Source organism: Tursiops truncatus, chromosome 11, assembly GCF_011762595.2.
Source record: "Tursiops truncatus isolate mTurTru1 chromosome 11, mTurTru1.mat.Y, whole genome shotgun sequence".
Taxonomy (NCBI): domain Eukaryota; kingdom Metazoa; phylum Chordata; class Mammalia; order Artiodactyla; family Delphinidae; genus Tursiops; species Tursiops truncatus.
This window is the reverse complement of record NC_047044.1, coordinates 23328546-23354095: the sequence shown is the minus strand read 5'-3', so window position 1 is coordinate 23354095 and position 25550 is coordinate 23328546. Positions and strand designations below refer to the sequence as shown.

Genomic DNA, 25550 nt, shown 5'->3' with positions numbered 1-25550 from the left:
TTACATTCCATAATGTGTCCTCAATGTTAACCACACCTTTGGGAAACCCAACAACATGGATCTTGAGAACAAAGCCAAGGCATTATTGTCTATGCAATGGACATTTACCCGAAGTTCAGACTTAGTACCAGGGAGAAAATGAAACTTCTTGTAGCCATCTCAATCAACAGAAATATTTTATATAGTCACTTACCATTTAATGAAGGTCTACTATGTACAGGCATTGCCCTGGGTGCTGGAGATTCAACAATAACTAACACACACTCTCCTCCAGGAGTTCATTGTTTGTCAGTGAAGACACTCAAAGCACAATATGACAGAGACCAATGGAATTTTTTGTGAGACTGTACCACCACTTCCTTATCCAGACAGGGAGCATTGGGACATTCTCTTCCTGGAATGCCCATTCCTTCCTTTTCTGAACTAGCTAATGCCAATCATGCTTCAGATAACAGTTTAAACAATACTTTTCCAGAGACACTTTCTCTGAGACCCTGCAGCCAAGGGTAGGTCCATCTGTTTTACACTTCCATAGCACCCTGTACTTTCTTTCTTTCTTCTTCCTTTTTGAAATTCACAGCACCTTATGATTATTTGTTTGATGCCTGTCTTTCTGCTAGCATATCTGCTCCACAAAGATAGAGCTTATGTGTCTTCTGTTCACAGCTGTCCCCCACATCTAGAACAGAGATTTCCATATCATATGCCCTTGGAAGAGAGCATCAGAGGAAAGCTGAGCAATTGTACACTTTCTGAATCATGTGAACTCACCCATTTTTATCAGACTCCAGGACTTCACCCTCAGCCTGCTGTCTGATCTCTGTCTGTTAGCTTTTCGCTACCTAAAAACTGATCCTAGACTGCTTGCCTGTAGGAGCCATCCAAACGGTTCTCTTCACTTCTAAGAAGCACTCAGAATGTAAACTATTCTTCCCAGTTTGGACCCAAGCTACTCCCAAGTCTCTCTTTAGAACGGTTGACTTCCCTGTTGTTACCCCATGTTTGCATCACATGATCCCCTAGAGGCCTAGGTTGAGTTCCAGTTGAATATTTCTAGTCAAAATTGATGGGTTTGTCAAGTTACAGTGCAGACAACAAGTCTGGCAAGCATAGATCACAAAGAAACATTGCACATCGAAGGCTTTGTGTATGAAATTTGGTATCTTTTAAAATTTAGGTTTAAATATTAATGAAATTTGTATTTGTACAAATTAGATGAGAAAACAAGGTGAGAAAAGTGCTTCTTAGATTCTCACGAGACAAATCAAGCAAGAATGTGTGCTTCCTTCCACAACAGAACATGTTTTGAAATTCCCCCTTCATACATATTTAAATTTGAAGTCTAGCAGCAGTTATTTCTTTACAAGGATGACCAGATTTATACAAAAGAAAGAAACAAAATACATTGGCAATCCAACCAATTTCTTGGTCCACTGGAAAATTACCAAAACATCACAATTTCACCAAAATGGCACAACCAGGACAATGTATGTAGGAAGTGCACACATAAGCTCTATAATGATATATTTGCATAAAGGGATATATATTAAAACATGATTTGTAATATAAATTCCTTTTATTTACTCTTATTTATTTTTGAAAGTATCTACAGGGTATACATTTCAAGTTATTTATAATAACCCCTGCCCTTAAAGAGTTAAATGAGATTTTGCCTGAGGAAAAATTTTACTGCTAACTCCTTATTTACAGTTAGATTTAGGTCAATATTGCTCAAAGAGCAAAGCTAATTAATGGGGAAGTTAGATTGGTTCTTAAGATACTTCCTATTCTAGTCCTTACTTGAAAGTAAAGATACAATTTAATATCCAAAATAAGTGAATTAGCTTGAATCCTACAGCTTCTTAAAATAAGTTATCTTGTCACCTTTCTTTGAAATCATGAAATACTAAAAATTCAAAAGGAAAGGTTAAAGAGTTGTGATACATTTGTTTTCAAATATCAAATGAGAACACAATTATTCTCACCTCAACTCCGTAAGAAAACAAAGAGCATGCATGCTTACCATGAGACAGTGAAAAAGAAAAGACATCTTCCCAAGAGTGACTAAAATACTAGAAAAGATTATCAAAGAAGACCCAGAAATCACTTTTGTTATTTTTTAACATCATCATATCCTTTCTTCAGAATACAAATGTTGTACAGCTATATAAAATGCAAACATTATGGAACTAATACAAAAAGTGAATATCACTCCCAAAGGTAACTCTCTGAAAAGTTAGGTGCTCTTCTCTAATTTATTATTATTTTTAAATGAGATTATATTACATAATTGCTCTGCAACTTGATTTTTATACTTATCAATTATCTTAATCATCTTTTCATATCATCAATATTATTTTCTCTCTCTTTTATTCTATTCTTTCCTTTTTTAATGGCTGCATATAAGTAATCCATTAAAAGAATTTTCTCATATTTTTAACAATTTTCATAGAGATAAACTTTTCTGTTATTTCCATCTTGAGGTTAGTACAAAAAATACTGCAACGAATATTCTATTATGTATTTATATGTAAAATGTGGAAGCATTTCTGTAGGAAAAAATTTCTAGAAAGGTTGATTCTTTTAAAAATTAATAGATACTCAATATTGTTTTCTGAAAGTTTGTGCCTGTTTCTACATACCCTTACAAGTATGGGTACCATCAGTTTTTAAGTATTTTTAAGTATTCTGCAAATTTGATAAGACCAACATTCTCTTATTTTTGGTTTCATTTGTATTTCTTTGAATCCTGAGTAATTTGCACCGAAACCACTTATTCTTTTTCTGTTACAGTATCCCATCCCTCCCTTATCCACAGGGGACACTTTCTAAGAACCCCCCCCCTCCCCCGCCCAACCAGTGGATGACTGAAACTGCAGATGTTACTGAATCCTATATACACTATGTTTCTTTTCCACACATACACACCTATGATAAAGGTTAATTTATAAATTAGGCACAGTAAGAGATTAACAATACTAACTAATAATAAAATAGAACAATTATAGAGCAATTATGTGAATGTGGTGTCTCCCTCTCTCTCTCTTTCTCTCTCTCTCTCTCAAAATACATCGTTGTACTGTACTCACTTTTCTTATTTCTTGTGATGAGGTGCAATTCACATGCCAGGCAGGACACAGCAGGATGGTGCATGATCCCATCTCACTACTCAGAATTTAAAACTTATGAAAAAAAAAAAACAAAAAAAAAACCAAAAAAAAACTTATGAATTGTTTCTTTCTGGAATTTTCCACTTAATATTTTCAGACTGCAGTTGAATGTGAGTAACTGAAACTGGAAAGTGACACCACAAATAAGGGGAAACTACCGCATTTTTTCCTTTCTTTTCTTTTGGTTTGTTTGTCTTTTTCTTATTGATTTTTAGGAGCTCTTTATATACCATGGACAAAACACTTCTTCCATTAAATATTTTGTTCTTATTTTCTAACAGTATTAATTATATTTAACTTGGTTAAACTGAGCCACTTAAGGTTTACTGGTTCGAAGTCAGTGGGACAAGAGAGCTTGTATTCATAATTTTTTTCCTTTTTGGCTACTGATAGATATATCCATGCCTTCTAAGTCTGAGAGTAAATAAATAGATTTTCAGACATGAACTCTCCCTAAAAATACTTACCACTAACTAACTCATTTTTAGGAAGCTACCAAAAATGTTCCACAAACTCTCTCATGTGTGTCTCTTCCTATAAGGGCATTAATCGCACCATGAGTGCCCCACCCTCATGACCTAATTACCTCTCAAAGGCACCATCTCAAATACCATCATGTTGGGGGTTAAGGTTTCAACATGTGAATTTTGCAGGCACACAAACATACAATCCATAACACTGAGCTTTTCAAAGGTTTTTATTGTTCTTTTCATTTTCTTCTTTATTTTTTATTTTCTACTACCTGGGTTGAAATCTCAGCTTCATTATTTACTAACTATGCAACTTCAGAAAAAATTTTTACCTCTTTATGCTCTCATTTTGCCATTTCTTCACCTGGAAAATGGAGGTTATTCTATTTCCCTCATAGGATTGTGATTAGAATTAAATGTCTGTAATGTTATTAGCAGAGGTCTGTATTGCTATAGATGTAAATATATAGATAATATACTAGTAAACAGAGTCAAGTAATATAGCAAACAAATAATTCACTACAAACAAGTAGGGTTTATTTCCTGATGTAAGCAGACTTCATTACTAGAAACTTAGGTCTATAATGTGAATACCGTCACCATTACTTGGAGATAATAATAGTACATACCTAATAGAGTTGGTATAAGGATTAAATGAAAAATTTTTATTGAAGTATAGTTGATTTACAATATTGTGTTAGTTTCAGGTGTACAGCAAAGTGATCCAGTTACATATATATCTATTTTTTCAGATTATTTTCCATTATAGAGTCTTACAAAATATTGAGTGTACTTCCCTGTCCTTTACAGTTAATCCTTGTTTCTCATCTATTTTTTGTATATAAGTTTGTATTTATTAGTCCCATACTCCTAATTTATCTCCCCACCCTTTCCCCTTTGGTAACCATAAATGAAATATTTTATGTAATGCTTAGCTCAGTAGCTGGTAAGTATTAACTTTGAATATATTTTGGCCATTTTTATTCTTAACATTATTATTATAGATTATAGGTAAGATAGTATATGAGCATCCAGAGAAATTTTGATATTTTGATAAATCTAACAACTCTTCTTGATTTAAATATATGAATCCTTATAGGTAAGGTGTTGAAAGAAATTTCTTTAATAAGAGAAAGAATAGCTGTGTAAAGATAGCTGGCAAATATCATATCCAACAATGAAACATTAGCAGAATTATCATTAATCGCATCACCAAGGATACTTTCTATCATAGCTATAATTTAACATAATTCTAGGAACTGTAGCTAATGCAGTAAGTCAAGAAAAGTATGAGACACAAATACCTAAAACGAGTGAAATAATTTATTATTTACTTATGATACATATTTCTACCCAGAAAACCCCAGAGAGTCAACTTGTAAGCAAATTTAAGAAGGTGGCTGCTGACAAAATAAATAGACAAATTAATAGCTTTTCTTCTCTACCAGCAATAACCAGTTAGAAATCAGAATAGAATAAGAGTTCTTATCCACAGAGCAAGGAAAAACCCTAGCAATGAACTGAACAAGTGATGTGCACAGCCTATGTGAAACAAAGAATAGGATGCCACTGAGATTCTAAAAATATGTTTAAATAAAGAAGAAAATGCTATCTGCTTGGATGGATATAATGTTCTTTATGAAGATATTAATTTTATACAAATAAATCAATAACTTCAATGAAATTCTAGAGAACTTCTGAAGAAATTATATACCAAATAAAATCATAATTAAAAGATATTATATTACATGGGGAAATTTTCTCAATACAATGTGAAGTGAGGGAAGTAGAATAGAAAACTATATGCACTATATGTATTGCTGCTGTAAAGCTGACCTTGAATGACATAGGTTTGAACTGCATGGGTCCACTTATATGCTGATTTTTTTAAACAGTAAATACTACAGTTCTATACAACCCGTAGTTGGTTGAATCCATGGATGTGGAACCATGCATGTGAAGGGCCGACTGTAAGTTATACCTGGATTTTCAACTCATTGGAGGGTCAGCGTCCCTAACTCCCCCATTGTTCAAGGATCAACTGTAGTTTTATTTATAAAAATAAATAAAATATTAATTTAATTAAATTATTTAAATAAATATATTTTTATTATTAAATTACATTTTTTAATTAAAATTAAATTTAATTATACATTTAAAATACAGGAGCGATACATATAAAATATCTAAAAACATACTGCAAAATTTTAACACTGGGATGGGAGGGTGAGGACAGGGATGACTGGCAATATTTTCCTGTATTTTTTCCATTTTACACAGTGAGAATGTATTACTTTCTGTATTTTTATAAAAGGTATATACTACAGAAGTAAAATCTAATAAAATGAATTTATCAGTGTGAACTAAGTTGATGGTGCCATTTGTTTTCTGTCATTCACACTTGGGCCCTGCAAAAACATCATTATCCGCACTGTTTTTGTGCAATGGATAATATATTTAATAATTAACTCTCCACAGTATGTGGAAATTATGCTTCAGTACTAAGTTTTATTTCACATAATAGATTTCAGTAATGTGTTTCAGCACACAGTATAATTAGTTAATGGGGTTATAGTCATAAAGACTTGGTCCAACATAGAATTATGTTCCCTTTAAGACCTCTTCCTCCTGAAATTATGCACTCTGCTGTGCCTGGATCACACATATAAACACACACTTAATTTTTCATTTAGATGATCATAATTTGTGGCTTTCAGAGAGTGCTTTCTATTTTAATTTCTATTTTTACCTTGTGGTGGAAAAATGTCAATAGATTGAAAATCAGGTGAGGTTTAGAAATATTAGGAAAATTTACTAATAAACCTCATTAATACATCATTAAATATTGTGTGTTTGGAGTGAAGTAAAAGAGAAAAGTTCTTGTCTAGAAAAAAATATAATACATTAATTTTTTAAAATGCACTTTTAGGGCTTCCCTGGTAGCACAGTGGTTGAGAATCCGCCTGCCAATGCAGGGGACAAGGGTTCTATCCCTGGTCCAGGAAGTTCCCACATGCCGTGGAGCAACTAAGCCCATGTGCTACAACTAAAAGCCTGTGCTCTAAAGCCTGTGAGCCACAACTACTGAGCCCACGTACTGCAACTACTGAAGCCCGTGAGCCTAGAGCCCGTGTTCTGCAGCAAGAGAAGCCACCGCAGTAAGAAGACTGCGCACCTCAACAAAGAGTAGCCCCTGCTCGCTGCAACTAGAGAAAGCCCGCACGCAGCAGCGAAGACCCAACGTAGCCAAAAATAAATAAATAAAATTAATAAAAAAATTTTTTAAATGAGAAAGAATATGTTAAAAAATAATAAAATAGGGCTTCCCTGGTGGCGCAGTGGTTGAGAGTCCGCCTGCTGATGCAGGGGATACGGGATCTTGCCCCGGTCTGGGAAGATCCCACATGCCGCGGAGCGGCTGGGCCCGTGAGCCATGGCCACTGAGCCTGCGCGTGCGGAGCCTGTGCTCCGCAAGGGGAGAGGCCACAACAGTGAGAGGCCCTCGTACCGCAAAAAAAAATAAATAAATAAAATAATAATAATAATAAAATAAAATACACTTTTACACATTCTAACGTAAAACATTTTATTCATATAAATGTTATTTTATATAATAGTATTTTTATAGAGGATTCATAAAAAATTTTTCAACAGGCCAAAAAAAAAAAAAAGCTAATTACTATTATTTCAGTGAATGTTTTCTTTTGTAATACAAGGCATTAAGAGGCCGTCTCCTGGTAGAAAAATGAATATGAACTCTTGTTGGTCATTGATACAAAAACTGTCTTTATAAGTTGATGTAATAGAATGCTCAAATTTGGAAGTCAGGTAGACCATATCAAAATAAGCTTATTTCTCTCTTAGTACTTCGTGTTACACTTTCATACATACTATTGTAAGTATTTCATAATAGTTTGTTAAGTTTGACATTATTATTGTAATGGTTTTATCAGTATGATATAGGTCGATGATGACATTTGTTTTCTGTCATTCACATTTGGGCCCGGAAACATGTCATTATCAACACTGTTACAGAAAAAAAAACTTTAATGCAAAGCTATTAATTTGCCAAATAACAAAGAAAATCATAGAATTGAGGACAAATGCTCTGCTAATTAAAATGTACAGTACTTTTATTCTTCATAGTATAATATATGACTGTCCATAATATTTCTTCTGAAATTATCAATACTTAGTTATATTACATTTTGATGCATTTCCATTCACCAAACTCAAATGTCATGTAATTTACATGGAAGGGGAAAGTTTGTCTTTCTCCTTTGCAAGTGAGAAAGATACCCAGTCTTCTGAAAACTGGGCATTACATTTAGTCCCTTCCCTTGCAATTCACATTCAAGCCTTTGGTGTAAGTCCTGTCAATTCTGCTTTAAAGTTATTGCACATCAATTATTTCTCTCCATCTCCATTGACCCCACTCCAAGTCAAACCCAAATCCCTCCACCTGGACCACTACAGCATCTCCTAACTGATCTTTCCCCTCCACTTTTTCTTTTGTTTGTTTTAGCTTACAAACAACAGAAATTCATTTCTTACGGTTTTAGAGGCTGGAAATCCAAGATCAAGGCACCAGCAGATTCAGTGTCTGGTGAGAACCCTTTTCCTGGTTCATATATGTTCATCTTCTTGCTGTAACCTCACATGGTGGAAGAGATCTCCCTTGACATTCAGGACATTCTCTGCAAAGTAGAGTAATCATGTCAAGCTTAAATTCATTTGTACCATTCCCCCACACCTGCAAAAGACCACAATAGCTTCCTAGTGCTCTTAGAATAAAATAATCACATCCTAATTCTTTACCCTGTTTGCAGGGCTCCGCATGCATGGATGACACTTGAACTAGCTCTTCAACCTCCACTTGTGCCATAAATACCTCACTCTCCACTCTGGCCACATGATCTTCTGCTGGCACTCTCTGGAGAGAGCTCTTAGCTGTCTCCAGACAATTTTACTAGATTCTTCTTCTATCTGGGTTATTCTTCAAATGACCAACTTCTTATCCAAGTCTCATCTTAAATGCTACTTACTTAAAGAGTATTTCCTTAAGCATTAAATCTAAGTAGGGCCCTGTCTTTTTAATATGATAGTATACTTCATTTGAATTTAATTTGATGACTGCACTATATTTACATAATTTTAAAAGTCAATTATTTTTACAGGGCTCAAAACAAAAGCTATTTTTCTCTATCTCATGTCTTACCTCCCTTCAATTTCCTCTTCAGAGAAGCAGACATTTAAAACTCATTCAGTAGCTTCTCCTGCTGTTTTCCTACATATATTTTTTTGTTTTATTATATAAATTTCAGGCATACAGCATTATAATTTGACTTCTGTAAACACTACAGAATGATCACCACCAAAAGTCTACTTATCATCCATCACCATACAGTTGACTGCCTTCACCCATTTTGCCCATCCCCAACCCACTTCCTGTCTGGTAACTGCTAATCTGATCTCTGTATCTATGAGTTTGTTTTCATTTAATTTTGTTTGTTTGCTTTTTTTTTTAAGATTTCACATATGATTAATATTATGCAGTACTTGTCTTCTCCATCTGACTTATTTTACTTATAACACCTTCAAGGTCCATCCATGTTGTCACAAGTGTCAAGATTTTATTCTTTGTTACAGCTGAGTAGTATTCCATTGTGTGTATATATATCACGTCTTCTTTATCCATTCATTCACTGATGAACACTTAGGTTGTTTCCATATTGTAGCTATTGTAACTAATACTGCAATTAACATAAGGGTGCATATATCTTTTTGAATTAGTGTTTTCATGTTTTTTGGAATAAATATCTAGAAGTAGAATAGCTGGGTAATATGGTAATTCTATTTTTAATTTTTTGCAGAATCTCCATACTGTTTTCCCTAGTGACTATACCAATATACAGTCCCATCAATCGTGTATGAGGTTTACCTTTTCTCTACATCCTCTCCAACATTTGTTATTTCTTGTCTTTTTGATAATAGACATTCTAACAAGTGTGACATTATATCTCAGTGTGATTTTGTTTACATTTCCTTAATAACTAGTGATGTTAAACATATTTTCATGTGCCTGTTGGCCATCTACGTGTTTTCTTTAGAAAATGTCTATTCAGATCCACCATCCATTTTCTAGTCAGGTTGTTTTTGTTGTTGTTGTTCAGTTCTATGCGTTATTTATATTTGGATATTAATCCCTTATCAAATATATGACTTGCAAATATCTTCTCCCATTAAGTAGGTTGCCTTTTCATTTTGATGATGGTTTCTGTTGCTATGAAGAAGTTTTTAGTCTGATGTAGTCCCAGTTTTTCATTTTTACTTCTGTTTTCCTTGCCTTTGGAGTAAGATCCACAAAAACATCACTAAGACTGATGTCAGTGATGTTACCACCTATGTTTTCTTCTAGGAATTTTATGGTTTCATGTCTTACATTCAAGTCTTTAATCCATTTTGAGTTAATTTTTTGTATGGTGTAAGACAGTGGTCTAGTTTCATTATTTTGCATGTGGCTGTCAAGTTTCCCCAACTTATTGAAGAGACTGTCCTTCCTCTGTTGTATGTTCTTTGCTCCTTTGTTGTAAATTAATTGTTGATATGTGTGGGGGTTTATTTCTGGACTCTCAATTCTGTTCCATCGATCTGTCTTTTTTTGTGCCAGTACCATACTGTTTTGATTATGATAGCTTTGTATTATAGTTTGAAATCAGGGAGCATGATAATTCCAGTTTTCTTCTTCTTTCTCAAGATTATTTTGGCTATTTGGGATCTTCCATGGTTCCATAAAAATTTTAGAAATATTTGTTCTAGTTCTGTGAAATATGCCATTGAAATTTTGATAGGGATTGCATGGAATCTATAGATTGCTTTGGGTAGTATGGACATTTTAGCAATATTAATTCTTCCAATCCATGAATATGAAATATCTTTTCATTTGTTTTTGTTTTCTTCAATTTTTTTCATCAGTTTCTTATAGGTTTCAGTGTACAGGTCTTTCACCTCTTCTGTTAAATTTATTCCCAGGTATTTTGTCCTTTTTGATGCAATTGTAAATGGGATTGTTCTCTTAATTTCTCTTTCTGATGGTTCACTATTGGTGTAGAGAAATGTCACAGATTTCTTTATACTGATTTTGTATCCTACAACTTTACTGAATTCTAAATTACTAATTACTGTTATTTGTTCTACCAGTTTTGGTGTGGAGTCTTTAGGGTTTTCTATATATAGTATTATGTCATCTGCAAATAGCAACAATTTTACTCCTTCTTTTCCAATTTGAATTCCATTTATTTCTTTTTCCTGTATGATTGCTATGGCTAGGACTTCCAATACTATGTTAAATGAAAATGGAAAAAGTGAGCATCCTTGTCTTGTTTCTGATCTCAGAGGAAAAGCTTTCAGCTTTTTACCAGTAAGTATGATGCTAGTTGTGGATTTGTCATATATAGCCTTTATTACATTGAGGTCCATTCCTTCTACACACACTTTGTTGAGAGCTTTTATCATAAATGGATGTTGAATTTTGCCAAATGCATTTCCTGCATCAGCTGAGATAATTGTATGGTTTTTATCCTTCATTTTGTTAATGTGATGTATCATGTTGATTGATTTGCAGATGTTGAACCACACTTACATCCTTGGAAAAAATTCCACTTGATCATAATGTATGATTTTCTTTAATGTATTGTTGGAATTGGTTTGCTAATATTTTGTTGTGAATTTTTCATCTATATTCACCAAGGATTTTGACCTCTAATTTTCTTTTTTTGTGGTATACTTGTCTGGTTTGTTGGACAGGAAATGCATGTTTTGGTATCAGTGTAATGCTGGCTTTGTAAAATGTGTTTGGAAGGTTTCCCTACTCTTCAATTTTGGGGATGATTTTGAAAAGGATACATACTGAATGTCTTTGAATGTTTTGTAGAATTCACCAGTGAAGCTGTCTGGTCCAGGGCTTTTGTTCATTTGGAGATCTTTTAATGCTGCTTTAATTTCCTTACCAGTAGTCAGTCTATTCAAAATTTCTATCTATTCATGATTCAGTCTTGGATGTTTGTATGTTTCTAGAAATTTATCCATTTTTCTCTAGGTTGTCCAACTTGTTGACATATAATTTTATGTACTAGCCTCTTATGATCTTTGTATTTCTATAATATAAATAGTAACTTCTTTTCATTTCTGATTTTATTTACTTGATTTTATTTACTTGAGTCTTCTCCCTTTTTTTCTTGGTTAGTCTACTTAAAGGTTTGTCAATTTTGTATATCTTTTCAAAGAACTAGCTCTTAGTTTCATTGATTTTTTTCTATGTTTTTTTTGTTGTTGTTAGTATCTATTTCATTTATTTCCACTGTAATCCTTATTATTTCCATCCTTCTACTAATTTGGGGATTCATTTGCTCTTTTTTGTAGTTCCTTTTGGTATAAAGTTAGACTGTTTATCTTGGTTTTCTCTTACTTTTTGAGGAAGGACTGTATTACTATGAACTTCCCTCTTAGAACCAGTTTTGCTATATCCCATAGATTTTTGTATGTTGTATTTCTGTTTTCACTTGTCTCTAAATATTTTTTGATTTCTCCTTGATTTCTTTGATGAACCATTAGTTGTTCAGTAGCATGTCATTTAATCTCCACGTTTTTGTGGCTTTCCCTATTTTTTTCTAGTGATTGAGTTCTAGTTTCATATCATTGTGATTGGGGAAGATGCTTGATAGTATTTCAATCTTCTTTAATTTACTGAGATTTGTTTTGTGACCTAACATGTTCTCTCTGGGAGAATATTCCATCTGCACTTGAGAAGAATATGTATTCTGCTACTTTTGGAAGGAATGTTCTGTACATATTCTAAAGTCCATCTGGCCTAACGTGTTGTTTAAGTCTAATGTTTCCTTATAGGTTTTCTGTCTGGATGATCTATCCATTCATGAAAGTGGGATGTTAGACAATTACTATTATTGTATTGCATTAAATTTCTCCCTTTAAGTCTGTTAATATTTGCTTTATATATCTTGATGCTCTTCCCATTCTTTTATTCTTTACCAAAACACCCTATGGATTTATTTCTCAAACACAACACAATACTGTTATGCATTTGTTTGCTCATTTGTTATCTCTCCTTCACCACTAGAATGTAGGCTCAGCAAGAGCAGGACCCTTATATGTCTCATTCATCATTGTATACCCTGTTCCTGGCACAGTTCTTGGAGCATGGTGGGCTCTCAATAAAAATTGAGTGAATGTATAGTTTTTGCATGATAAACACATTAAGGCTGTATAAAAATTTAGACACTCACTCTTTCAAATATTTCTAACTTCTCATGTAAATTTCAGTAATACAAAAAGCAAATTATGAGCCATAAGACAGGCTAGTATTCCATTATTCTCTAAGACCAGACTTTTGAAAATTGGCTTATGAAATATTCAAAGGAAAGCAAAATTTTATTCAATCTAATTCAGAAAGAAATCTGACTTTAGTTTAATTGCTGTAATTGTAGTGAATGTCACTTTAAAATATATCTTGGTAAATGGATATTGTTAACAATAATATAATGTTTTCTTTTGATAATTAGTTTCTTGAAGCCTGTGTTTAGGAAATCTTTTCATTTTCTAATTAGTTTTCTTTTTTTGTTTGTTGTTGGATTTTTTTTCCTGAATAGTTAATTACATTTCACAGTACTTAGGGTAGACAATTCACAATCTCTTTTATCCGACTCTAGGTTTAACTTTTCATTTGGAGTTTTGTCATCCTATGCTGACTTCTGCTTTGGGTTGCTTCAAACGATGATTTAAAAAGAAAAATCTAGGTAGCACACTATGTAAACTCTAATCAAGAAAATATACCACGTTGCAAGTTAAATAAATACTTTAGTCTCAGACATGGGCATTTATCCTGCTCCTACTGTATGGATGATTCTAGCAAAAAGTAAAAATAATACAAATGGTTGTAGGAAAATAACATGTGTTATATCCTGCTATTTTTTAATAGGCATCTTCAAAGAGATAACCCCCTAAGAAGAGCTTATCTAATCTGAACTAAAAACATAAAGGGATTTCTTATAAATGGACTGACTTGCCTTGAAGTTGACATGTCAGGATTAATTATTAAAATAACATTTTATTTATGGAATTTTGTAAGTTAAATTACTCCAAAGCATGTAAAAAGAAAAAAATGATATTAGCCAGGCAGTTTGCCACAATTAAAAAAAACTACTAAATTGCACACAGCATCTCTCTGCCACATCTTTCTTTTACACCATTATTCAAAAACCTGGGAGTAGGGCTTTGTTCACCAGCCATCAGTAAATATATTGGTTATAATGTCAATGAACTTTAAAACAAGCTCACCAAAACGGAACTCATTATTCTCCGAGGCACATCACTATTGGCATATGGTACATTCATGCAATGACTTTTCATTGTACAAGTGGGTTATATTTCTCAGAATGATTCTATTTTTTTTTAATGCTTAAACTGGCATTCATTTTTATTTACTGCAGATCTGAGAAGCTTTGTGTGGAGAAATACATCTTTAAGTAAATATAAATTTTGTCCTTGGTGACAGGCTAATACATATTACACCAGGGCATTTGGTAGAGATTGATTTCTGTTTGTGGGTAAGAATAATACTGGCATGTTTATTCTTCTATAAAGTTCATGAGGGAAGGAGATAAAGAAAAGATAGATTTTTGGAGTGGTTCTAATTACAAACAGATTACAGAATTGATATCCTATGACGGTAATGGAGAAGAATACGCTTCAATTATGCATTGATGTAGAATGGTGGATTATGGACCTGTGACCTGGTGAATAAATCGGAGGCAAGAGTGATTTGCAGGGAGAAGCTTAGTGTTGAGTTTCCCTAGGTGAGGCACATCCTGAAATCAAGGCAATCGTCTGAATAATTCTTTGCCAGACTTGGGACCTGGGGTTGATCAGAATCAGCAGATCATCTCAATAATATCAAAAGAGAAGCATATTTTGCTCCATAGGGAATAAATACTTCTGTAAGACAATAACAGCTTGAAAATCACATTTTTAGTCATAGGAAATATATAAAACATAAAAATATCGTTTCTCTTTCTCATCTTGGAGCCAAGTCATCAACAAATGTATGGTTTTGCCTTTTTTCCATTCTATGTACAATGTTATAAAGATTCAAAATGAACATAATCAAGGTGCATCAGGCATAAAAATAAGACCATAAGGGAAGAGGTAAACAGTAACACAAACAAATGTACATTTTGGCTATATTTAGTTCCTAACATTTGGATACCAAGCACTGTTTTTCCCAGAAGGGATGTTAACTTGCCAAACTCTCATTCGGTGGAACACTACGTAGAGCTTATCTTTTCTTCCCTTACATTTTAAAAGGCTATCTGTTTCCCTCTTTTGAAATTACTTATTACATAAATTACTTCAAATCTTTTCTTGTCCCCTTTTCCTCAAATGACCCTAATGTCATCCCCAAGGGACAGACAGATGCAATTTTGTACCCCAAATCTCGACTTTAATTTATTTTATTATTATTACTAATACCTAACATTTCTCATTAGGTCCCTGACTTTACTCAGTGATCTTGTATTAGGCTCAACACGGGAGGCTTGGCATTTGCTCCACATTTCTGTTTTCTTTTCCATCTTTTTTTTGGCCTTTTTGTGTTATGAGCAATTTAGCAAAACAAAATATGAAAACTAGAACTAAAATTTGTGAAATAAATTCTTAATTTCATAAGTAGGCCTTTGCCTGTCTCCCTAAGAAAGTAAATAAGTAATAAATGAAGACATAAGTTAGGAAGAAAAGGTTAAAATGAGATGATGGCTGCATTTGAGAATAAAGGTCAGCTATTAGTTTGTAGTGGCAACTTGAACACAATGACTGTTGTTTCCACAGTTCCCTTCCTGGGGAAGGCGCATGCCTCGATGGCTGTTCTGAACTAAGCACATTGTCTGAACACTGCAAACATTAAAAACTTCAATACCTGCAATTTCTCATGGATGGTAAATCTAGTAAATTTAATTCTCCTAAGTTCAACAATTACATTTTAGTAGATCTATATATGTCTCCCTAAAAAAGTAAATAAGTAATAAATGAAGTAATAAATAAGTAATAAATAAATGAAACCTATACTAAGAATGATAACTATATGAGCTAATATCTGTTGCACTTACCCATGCAGCAGGTCTATTTTATATTCATTATCTCATTTGATTTTCTTAACCACCCTATGAAGTGGGTTGAATGAGTGGGACTTTTTGGGTATAATCATAAGCATTTTCATTTGTCTCCCAATGTTTCTTTAAAATTGGTACAGTGAGAAAGTTCTTTCCACCCCACCTGGAAACATGGTCAGGCTCCATAATTTCTTTGACTTCTCTTAAGGAAGCAAAACTCCTATAGTCACTTTAAGCCATAAAATATAATCTCAATTTTAGTATATAATTTATGAGGCATATTTAAGGTAAAAGCTACTTCTTCCTGAGCCCTCAATGTCCCATGGTTCACATTAAGCATTCCTACCCAGGCCTACTTGCTCAGCTATGCAGGCCCACAGGACGAATTCTATGAAGATTTCCACACCTGGAAACACTCATGCCTTCTTTTAAAAAATAGCTTAGATCAAACGTTTATTAAATACAAAAGGATTTTATAAGGTATGTATAAGATGGAAAGAATAACAGCACAATGAACCCCTAAGTACACAATATCCAGTTTAAGAAATAGAACACTTTGTGTGCCCTTTGTATTATGTAGCTGTAGTTCATTCATTTCCTCTATAATATTTCATTGTATGAACTTACTATGATTTATCCATTTTATTGGGTACTATGGATTGACATTGTGCTTTTAAGTTGCATTTCCTTAACTACTGATGGGATTGAATATCTTTTCATATGTTTATTGTTCATTCATACCACCTCCTCTGTCATTTGCATATATTTTCTATTGTTTGTCCTTCTCTTACTGATTTTTAAGAGTTCTCTCTCATATGTATATATATCCTGACCCCTAGTCCACTGACTGGTATAGCAGTTAATATTTTCTGCCAGTGCATAGTTTGTCTTTTCATTTTCTTCATGAGCATTTTCGATGAAGAGAAGTTCTTAAACTTAATGTAACGAACATATCAATAATTTCCTTTATGCTTTCCATTTTTAAAGTCTTGTTTAAGCATCCTTCTTAATCACAAAATTTTACAGTGTATTATCCACCTGGAATTGATTTTTGTATATGGTATGATATGAAACTCCATGTCTTTTTTATCCCTATGAATGATCCTCCCAGCACCATTAATTGCATTAGATTTCCATGTATCTGTGAGTCTGCTTGAGGAATTCTACATTCTGCTCCACTGATCAGTTTGTCTATCCTTGCAGTAATGACCCGCTATCTTAATTACTAAAGTTTTATAATAAGTGTTGACATTTTGTGTGCCGCACTCCTGCATAGTTTTTCTCCATCAGGCGTACTGTGGCTATTATTGGCTTGCTGCCCTTCCATATAGATTTTAGAATCAGCGTGTCACAATTCACGTACACAATGCAACACAACAAAACAAGGATTATGATGACCTTAACTCCATAGATTAAGTCAGTGAGCACTGACATCTTCACCATGGCTTGGTGATATGTCTCAATATCAATAGGACAATTCCTTCTTTCTTAACTACGGTTTTCAATGTTGCCTTGATTGTTTGGGGACATTTGTTTTTCCATACAAACTTTAGACTAAGTTTACCGAGTTCTTCAAAACATCCAAATGAGATTTTAGAGATTGCATATGTGTGAATTAATCTGGAGAAGAATTTACTTTTCCATAAGGGATAGAACCACCAAAAAGCATAAAATGTCTCTTCATTTATTCAGAACATCTCTCTCTTTTATTCAAGTTTTAAGATATTCTCCATAGAAGTCTTGCGTGTTCCATTTAAGTTAAAATTCTTTGTACGTGTTGCTGTTGTAGATGGTTTTTACTTTAATTAAATTTTCTGGTTGCTTATTGCTTTTGTAGAAACTGCTATTAATTTTTGTACTTTGGTCTTGTATTTAGCTATCTTGCTAAACTCTTATTAGGTCTAACAGTTTGTCAGGTTTTATTATTTTTTTAAAAAAATCTTTCCTTCCAATCCTCATTTCTCTAATTTCTTTTTCTTTCCTCACAACACTGACCTGGACCTTCAGTACTATGTTAAACAGTAACAGGGGTATTGGTCCCATATCACACACTCCTAGTCCTGTTATAATCCTTCACTAGGCTTCAAGTGCTAGAGAAGGAGTAGGGATACCCACAGACCAGCAGCAGGTCTTGAGGTTATATAGTTTGCAACAGTGGGAGCTGTGACAAACACCTGCATCATTTAATTCCAAAGACCTTGATCTTTGCACTGTATTTACAAAAAACACTAGAATTTAATTTACTTTAATAAATATGTATTGATCACCTGTTAGCACTAAATAAATATACTGAGTCACTGAGGTTTCTGCATAAAATTTGTATTATAATTTCATGAGAAACACATTTATATATATATATATATATATATATATATATATATATATATATATATATAAAATATACTATTCAATCCAAAAAAATTTTAAAAACAAACCCTTGGAATTTTCTCAGCAAGGAGATGCCTCAAACAGATTCATTAACCAGAAGATTGAACAAGAACACTGTCATTTTTCAAAGCATTAAATTATCCAAGTGAAATCATAACATCAGTTTTATAAAAGGAATATTTTACTCTTCACTTGAATAGTAGGCCTTAAAAGCTAAAAGTTAGTCATTTCAAGTTTGCCCTTCTTTCACAGTGGTATTTGATTATTCATAATGAGAAGCCAGTGCCTTTGAAAGTAGACTATAAGAGGAAATAGATCTTTTTTTTTCATTTTCCTAGTGACTGCACAAATGGAGGACCTCATTAATCAAGATGACTCCATTGAAAAGCTGACATTGGACACATCACCATGCAGTTGTCATTTTTGGCCCCCTGTGATCTATTTCAGTTTCACACACTTGCAAAACAAGTTTTATCCCCTTGCACCCAATCAAGAATCTAACTGATTGTCTTCGAGTATTTGAAAATTATTATAGGAGGGAAATGCATTCAATGAACATTTATTAAGCACCAACGAGGCTCTATGTGGCAGGCAAGGCTCTCAGCGTACAGAGAAAGATGTAATCATCTCCTCACATGTCTCCAAAGCCGGAGGAGAGATACAAAGTAAGCAGAGACTTCCAATAGCAAAGAATAAGAGCTGTAATCAAGGTCTGTTGTAGTGTTTTGAACGTACAGATGGATAATGTACTAGGTGTCTATTACTACATAGTATTACTACAAATTTAACAGCTTAAAAATGATACATGTTTATTTTCACCCAGTGGGTCACGTCCTAGCTGGGTGCTCTCTAAGTTCTTACAAGGTTACAAATAAGATGTCACCTGAGGCTGTGGTCTCATCTGAAGTTTGACAGGGGAAAAGTCCTCTTCCAAGTTCACATGATTGTTGAGAGCCCTCAGTTCTTTGTAGGCTGTAGTAATAGTGGTCCCAGTCTCTTGCCAGGTAACATTGGAGGATGTCCTCCAGTTTCTTGCCATGTGGCACTCTCCATCATTGCAGCTTGCTTTTTCAAAGTTAGGTTAGCAAGGAAGAGAGAGACTCAGCAAGATGGGAACTACAAATGTGCATAACATAATTAAGTACAAAATAATAACACATTCTGTCTACAAGCAAGTCACAGGTTCTGCCTATACTCAAGGGAAAGGATCCCACTGGGGCATGAGGACAATACAATGGTTCTGTCTGACTCAGATATTTACTCTGGCCCTAGGGTGCTAACTGAGTCCTGAAAACATGGATGGATGCTCCAGACAGAATTCATCTCATAGCATAAGAGAGCAAAGACTAGTCAGAAACTTCAAGTAGTCTTTGGGACTGTTATATGGTGGGAAGGGGGCGATCATGGGCTGAAAATGGATGCTAATCATAGTAACCAACTTTTCAGAGCACTTACCATGGTCAAGTTTTTTTCAGAGGAATTTACATGTGTTGTTTCCCATTAATCTTTACAACCCTTAGTCTGCTTGGACAGCCATAATAAAACACCATAGACTGGAGGTTTAAACAACAGACATTTACTTCTCAACATTCTGGAAGCCGAGAAGTTCAAGATCAAGGTACCTGCTGACTCAGTTCCTGAGAGAGCTCTCTTTCTGGCTTGCAGATGGTCATCTTCTCACTATGTCCTCACTTGGTCTTTCCTCAGCGTGTTCCCATTGGTGGGGAGCTGGGGAGAGAAAGGAAGATTTTCCTTTTCTTATAAAGTGAGCAATCCCATCATTAGAGTCCCATCTTCATGACCTAATCCAACATTAATTACCTCCCAAAGGCCCCACCTCCAAATCACCATGTTGGGGGTTAGGGTTTTAATATAGGAATTTGGGGGAGAGACAAACATTGTGTCCATAAAAAATTCCATGATGTTACTTTTATTAATATCCCCATTTTTCAGATGAGGAAGTAGAAGTGGAAAGAAGTTTAGAAATGTTTCCCCAGACAGGCAAAGAGAGACCAGGTTATAACTTTGTATTCCTTATCAAGGAATTTTAATTTTATCCTGAAGATACTGAGGGAATATTTAAGCTAAGGAAGAATATAAGCAGTTATATTTATTGGAAATTCTGTGTGTGTGTGTGTGTGTGTGTGTGTGTGTGTGTGTGTGTTCAGTGATTAGGGTCAGGGAATAGTGCAATAGTCTAGACAAGAGATGCTGAGGAGCTAATCTGTGGCAGAAGAAGTAAGAATGGAGGAGAGGGACTAACATTAAGATATATTTAGGAGGTAGAATCTACAGTGCTAAGGCACTATTTGAATGTAAGCATTGAAGGGATCAGGGATGATCAGGGATGATTCCCAGGGTTCTGATTGGGTAACTGAGTGAATAATGGTGCCACTCACAAAGGGAGGTTAACAGGTGGTGGAGTGGGTTTGTAGGGGAAGAGGAGACAGCTGCAAGTTCAATTAAGGGAACTTCAGTGAATTCAATTTTTGTTAAAGCAGGAGGTAAGGTCGTCAGCTAATGTATGGTGACTGAGGGCATGGCTGAGAGTGGAGGAGGTCTGAAACATTGCTGTGATGGATGCAATCTGAAATTAATAGGTGGTGAAAAAATCATGGCTGTATACTCAGGCCCAAAGGAGGTTGGAGAACATGAATTTGTGGTGGAGCCTAGCATTGGGCTCATTGTCTCATTGGGTGTCTTTTGTTCTGCCACCAGGGAAAAGAAAATGAATAGTGACAGTTGTTCAAGGATGGAGATTGGCAAGAGGGAGCATCAGGAGGATAAGGGAGCATTTGTACTGTGAGCACGGCACCATGGCTGGGTGGAAGGCAAATAGAGCCAGAATAGAGAAGGGACTAGAAGAACTGGCAGAGCACTGGGTGTCAATGGAAAGTTCACTGTCTTCCAACTACATAGAGAACAAAATCCAAAGCGCTGACCAATACTCATAAGGTCCTACACGATCTTGCCCCTGGTTACCTCTCCAAAAGTCCCAAGCTATCTCTTCACTAGTGTAATGGGTATAGTCCTGTTGCGTGATGTTGGCAACTGCTGCGTCTTCTGCCCAGACCATTCTTTCCCAAGTAGTCTACATGGCCCCCTTGAACTTCATTCAGTTTTCTCTTTTCTTCTTGACTTCTTAGAGTGGACTTCCTTGATCCCTTATCTAAAATAGTACTTATTTTCACTATCCATCCCCTTACAGAAATTTACTTTCTATTCTTAGTAATTATCGTTATTAGACACTATGTTATATACTGTCTCTTTATTTTCTGTCTCATCTACTAGACTATAAGTGCCAAGAGGACAAAGACTTTACATTATCTTTAAGTAATTCTTGCATATATTTCAAAAACCAAATGATTTTAATGCACAATGTAAAGTCTTGCAGTCCCCTATTCATTCAGTTACTCTTCTAGAGGACAGCCACATGTATTGAATTCTTGTGTATTTCTCCAGGCGCCCCATGCAAATATAAGCAAACACAAATGCATGTTCTTAGCTTTCTTCTTCTTTTCTTGCAGAAAAGGGCACATATTAAACACACAACTGGGCTTGCTCTTCTGTTGCAGACCTTTCCCAGCAGTGCATAGCAAAAGTCTTCATTTTACTTTTGTTTTAGAGATTTAGAGTCTTTGGATTCTTTGATTTACAGCCACCTAGTGTTTCATTATATAACTATACCACAGTTTATTGGACATATGGGAGTTTTCTATTTCTCCTATTTAATAACTAGGTAACATTGTACATACATTATTTTATCTGTGTGTAAATATAGCTCTAGATTAAATTCCCCAAGGTGGTTCAATGTCTACATACATTTATAATTTTTATAGATATCAAATTCTCCCCACCCCATAGGGATTGTGCCAATTTATACTCCCACCAGCCATGTGTAAAAATGGTGTTTCCCCACAGTCTTGCCAACAGTGAATTTTTTGCCAATCTGAAAGATGAAAAATGGTATCTTGGTGTATTGTTTTGTTTGCATCTCTCTGACTACGAGTAAAGTAGAGCTTCCTTTCTTATGTAAAGGTCTTTTATGCATTTATATGCATTGTTCTTTTCTATGAACATGAAATAAAACATGGTACTGTGAGTTGTTCTGGGCAGAATGTGCATCCTTACGTCTGCCAAAGGATAAGGATAAAAATGATGCTGTGGCTCTGACTGTCTGGTACTCTTCTTCCAAGATGAATGTCTGGGCATCCAGACCTGACTGCTTAGGTCTAACCACACTCCTTGGCCTCCCATTATTTTTCATTCTATCTTTGACTCAGCTAACCTAGGGTTATCAGCTCCTCTGGCCTTGGATCCACTTATTCATCAATGTCTTCTCTCCTTCTGCTTATTGTTGTTCAGATTTAGTCCCTCTCATCAACTCCTTCTTGGACTCAATGTTCTACTACCTGCTCTCGGACTCAGGGTTCTATAAACTGCCCCCTTCCTGCCTTTGTCCCCAGAGAGTTAGGTGTTGAATACAGAAAATAAATGTTCTTTTCTCTCTTGCTCTTGTCTTTCAGCAGTAAGCGAAATCATTTGTAATTACCAAAGCCACGTGCTGGTAAATTCTTCTCTCTCAAAAATGTGGACAGCTGTCATGGAAAATGACTTCCTAAACTCATATGACTCTTTAACAAATCAGAGGATGACAATCACTAAAATGAAAGTGTGTCTTTCAAGTCTTTGGGGGGAAACATATAATCTGTTTTTGAACCTCTGTATGGTGTCACTGGGTTGCTTGGTCGGTTTTTCTTTTGTTTGCTCTGTGTATTATGAAAAACGATCCTATTACTGCAAATTCAATTGAATTTAGCAAGAATTTATTGAGCACCTAGTAATGTTCTTAGCATTGTGCTAGAGGTTGTGGGGAAAATAAATGAAGTGTATGATATACCCTTGCCCTCGAGGAGTGTAGGATTTTAAGAAGAAACAATATGTATGCAAATAATCCAATTAGCTTGGAAACACACAGAGTGCAAACATGGAAAAGTAGGGAATAAAATAAGTCATCTGGATATAAATTATGCTCCAGACACACTGGAGCATTCATCTCTCTGGACAAGTCAAACTTGTTCCTTCTTTAGGACTTCTGTCCGGAAAGCTCTATCTCTAAGCCATGGAATAGCTAGCTTCTATTTCTGATCACTCAAGACTCAATAAGGCCTTCTGTTTTTGTTTTTTTGGTTTTTTTTGGCTGCGTTGGGTCTTCGTTGCTGCGCGTGGGCTTTCTCCAGTTGCGGCAAGCAGGGGCTACTCTTCACTGTGGTGCGCTGGCTTCTCACTGCGGTGGCTTCCCTTGTTGCAGAGCACAGGCTCTAGGTGCATGGGCTTCAGTAGTTGTGGCTCGCGGGCTCTAGAGCACAGGCTCAGTAGTTACGGCGCATGGGCTTAGTTGCTCCGCGGCACGTGGGGTCTTCCCGGACGAGGGATCAAACCCGTGTCCCCTGCATTGGCAGGCAGATTCTTAACGACTACACCACCAGGGAAGTCCCAAGGCCCTCTGTATTAACCAGTCTAAATTATCCAGCACCAATAACACTTTCTCTTTTTTATTTTCTCCATACCATTCCAGTCTCTGAAATTGTTTTATTTATTTGTTTACTTGCCCAGTGCCTTCCTTCTCCCACCAAATGTAAGTTCCAGGAATGCAGGCACTTTGGTTTATTCCCTTCTATATTCCCAAGGACTATGCCAGTGCCCTGTACATGGTAGTGGCTCAATAAATCCTTGAATTAATGAAACAGATGTACAAAATGGATGGGACTGACACTAAGAGAGATGAGAAGAAATCAAAGTCTGCTGGTGTTGCTGGGTGTGGCTTCATGGATGTGGCGGCAATTTGGGTAGTATTTGAAGAATTATGGCATTTTCACTGAAAAAAAAAGAAGGATCCTGACTCAATTATCCAGTTAGCTGGTAGGTGTCTTGATGGAGAGAAGATTTAACAGGCTTTTAGAATTATTTGTCTTCTCACCATAGAGATGTGTCAAAACCAGCAAGATCCACTCCCAAGGGGTACAGCTGTGCTTTTCAAAGCACTGTACACTGAAGAGTTTCCTGAATTGTGAAGGAAGAAGGGCTCCTGTTGCCACTGATAATCCATAAAAACTCATCAGGATGCTTGATTTTTGCCACTGACAGAATCTCCTTTGGTGTTCAAAAGTATACTTAATATTATTAGAGGACATTATTCCAAAAACAAACAAAAACTACAAGACTCGAAACAAGGAGTATGAGGGAAGTTAAATTTCATGTCTCAGGGGATTAATGTGGCGATGAGTTTAAGTATATTTTTTGGAACTTATTTTCAAAGACAGGGTCAAGCTCTATAGCCCAAGAAATAACCTAGAGACACTGTTGTTCTCCTTTTCTTTCCCAATCCAGTCAGTCACCAACTCTCATTAAATCTACCTTCTTATAAACCTCTTCACTCCATGTTTTTCCCAATGCTGCTTCCTTTGTGTAATTCTCCGTAGCTCTTACTTGGGCTGGCTGCCATAGCCTCCTAACAGAATCCCATGCCCTCATCTTGACTTTCCACATTGTAGTCAAATAAGTTCTAAGAAGCAAATCTGGCCACATCACACCCCTATTTAAATGAGTAAAGGTTAAGGTCCTCCTGTTATCTCATGGATAAATTCCAAACTCCAAATCATGATATTCAAGCCTATTAATGATTTATCACTTTTCTCTCCCCCTAGACTTATCCCTCAATATTCTCCTAAAACTCTCCCCATCCTCAGTCACCTGTACTCTACATTAGAGACATATGGAACTGCTTGTTGGTCCCTAGACTAGCAGCACTATTTCTTGTTTCTGAACATACATTCTTTTACCCTATTGACCCTGCATCACCATTCCACTTCTGCTCTTACCTAAGCAACATTTCCATGTCTCAATGATGCCTCTCCAATCTTGGATGCCTAGTACTCTGGGAAGCTTTTCTAGACAGTCCCCCTACTATTCAACCAATATCATCTATTCACAGTGCCTCCATCCTCTACTTCCCACTGTTGTACTTATACTCTATCTTAATACCCTGATTCTCCCAACAGCCTGGGAGAGCCTTAAGGTCAGCATATGCCTTATTCATCTTTGTATCCATAGCATCTTACATAAGTCTGGCATGGTTCCAATGGGCACCCAACACACATTTGTTAACTTCCAAAATAAGATACCCATTGCAAAAGACAAGAAGAAGCAAAGACTAGAAAAGTCATGTTTGCCAGAAGGTAGCAGTTGCAATCTTATAGTATCAGTCAAGAAAATGCAGGTGGGGTGGGGAGGGTGGGATTGGATATAAAAGTCTATGAGTTCAGTGCTGTGAAGGAACTGAA

The 25550-nt window shown here is 35.4% G+C and overlaps 1 long non-coding RNA gene across 1 annotated transcript in view; it reads right to left on the bottom strand.

The window, feature by feature from the left end:
* LOC117314098 (uncharacterized) overlaps nucleotides 1-20294 on the bottom strand; it is a 34614-nt gene extending 14320 nt beyond the window's left edge. The window contains exons 1-4 of the long non-coding RNA XR_012324039.1: nucleotides 19830-20294; nucleotides 19091-19272; nucleotides 8195-8337; nucleotides 3090-3182 (exon numbers count right to left, since the gene is read on the bottom strand). This is a non-coding gene — a long non-coding RNA (uncharacterized lncRNA). The remainder of the gene's footprint in view (nucleotides 1-3089; nucleotides 3183-8194; nucleotides 8338-19090; nucleotides 19273-19829) is intronic.
* Between the last annotated feature and the right edge of the window lie 5256 nt (nucleotides 20295-25550).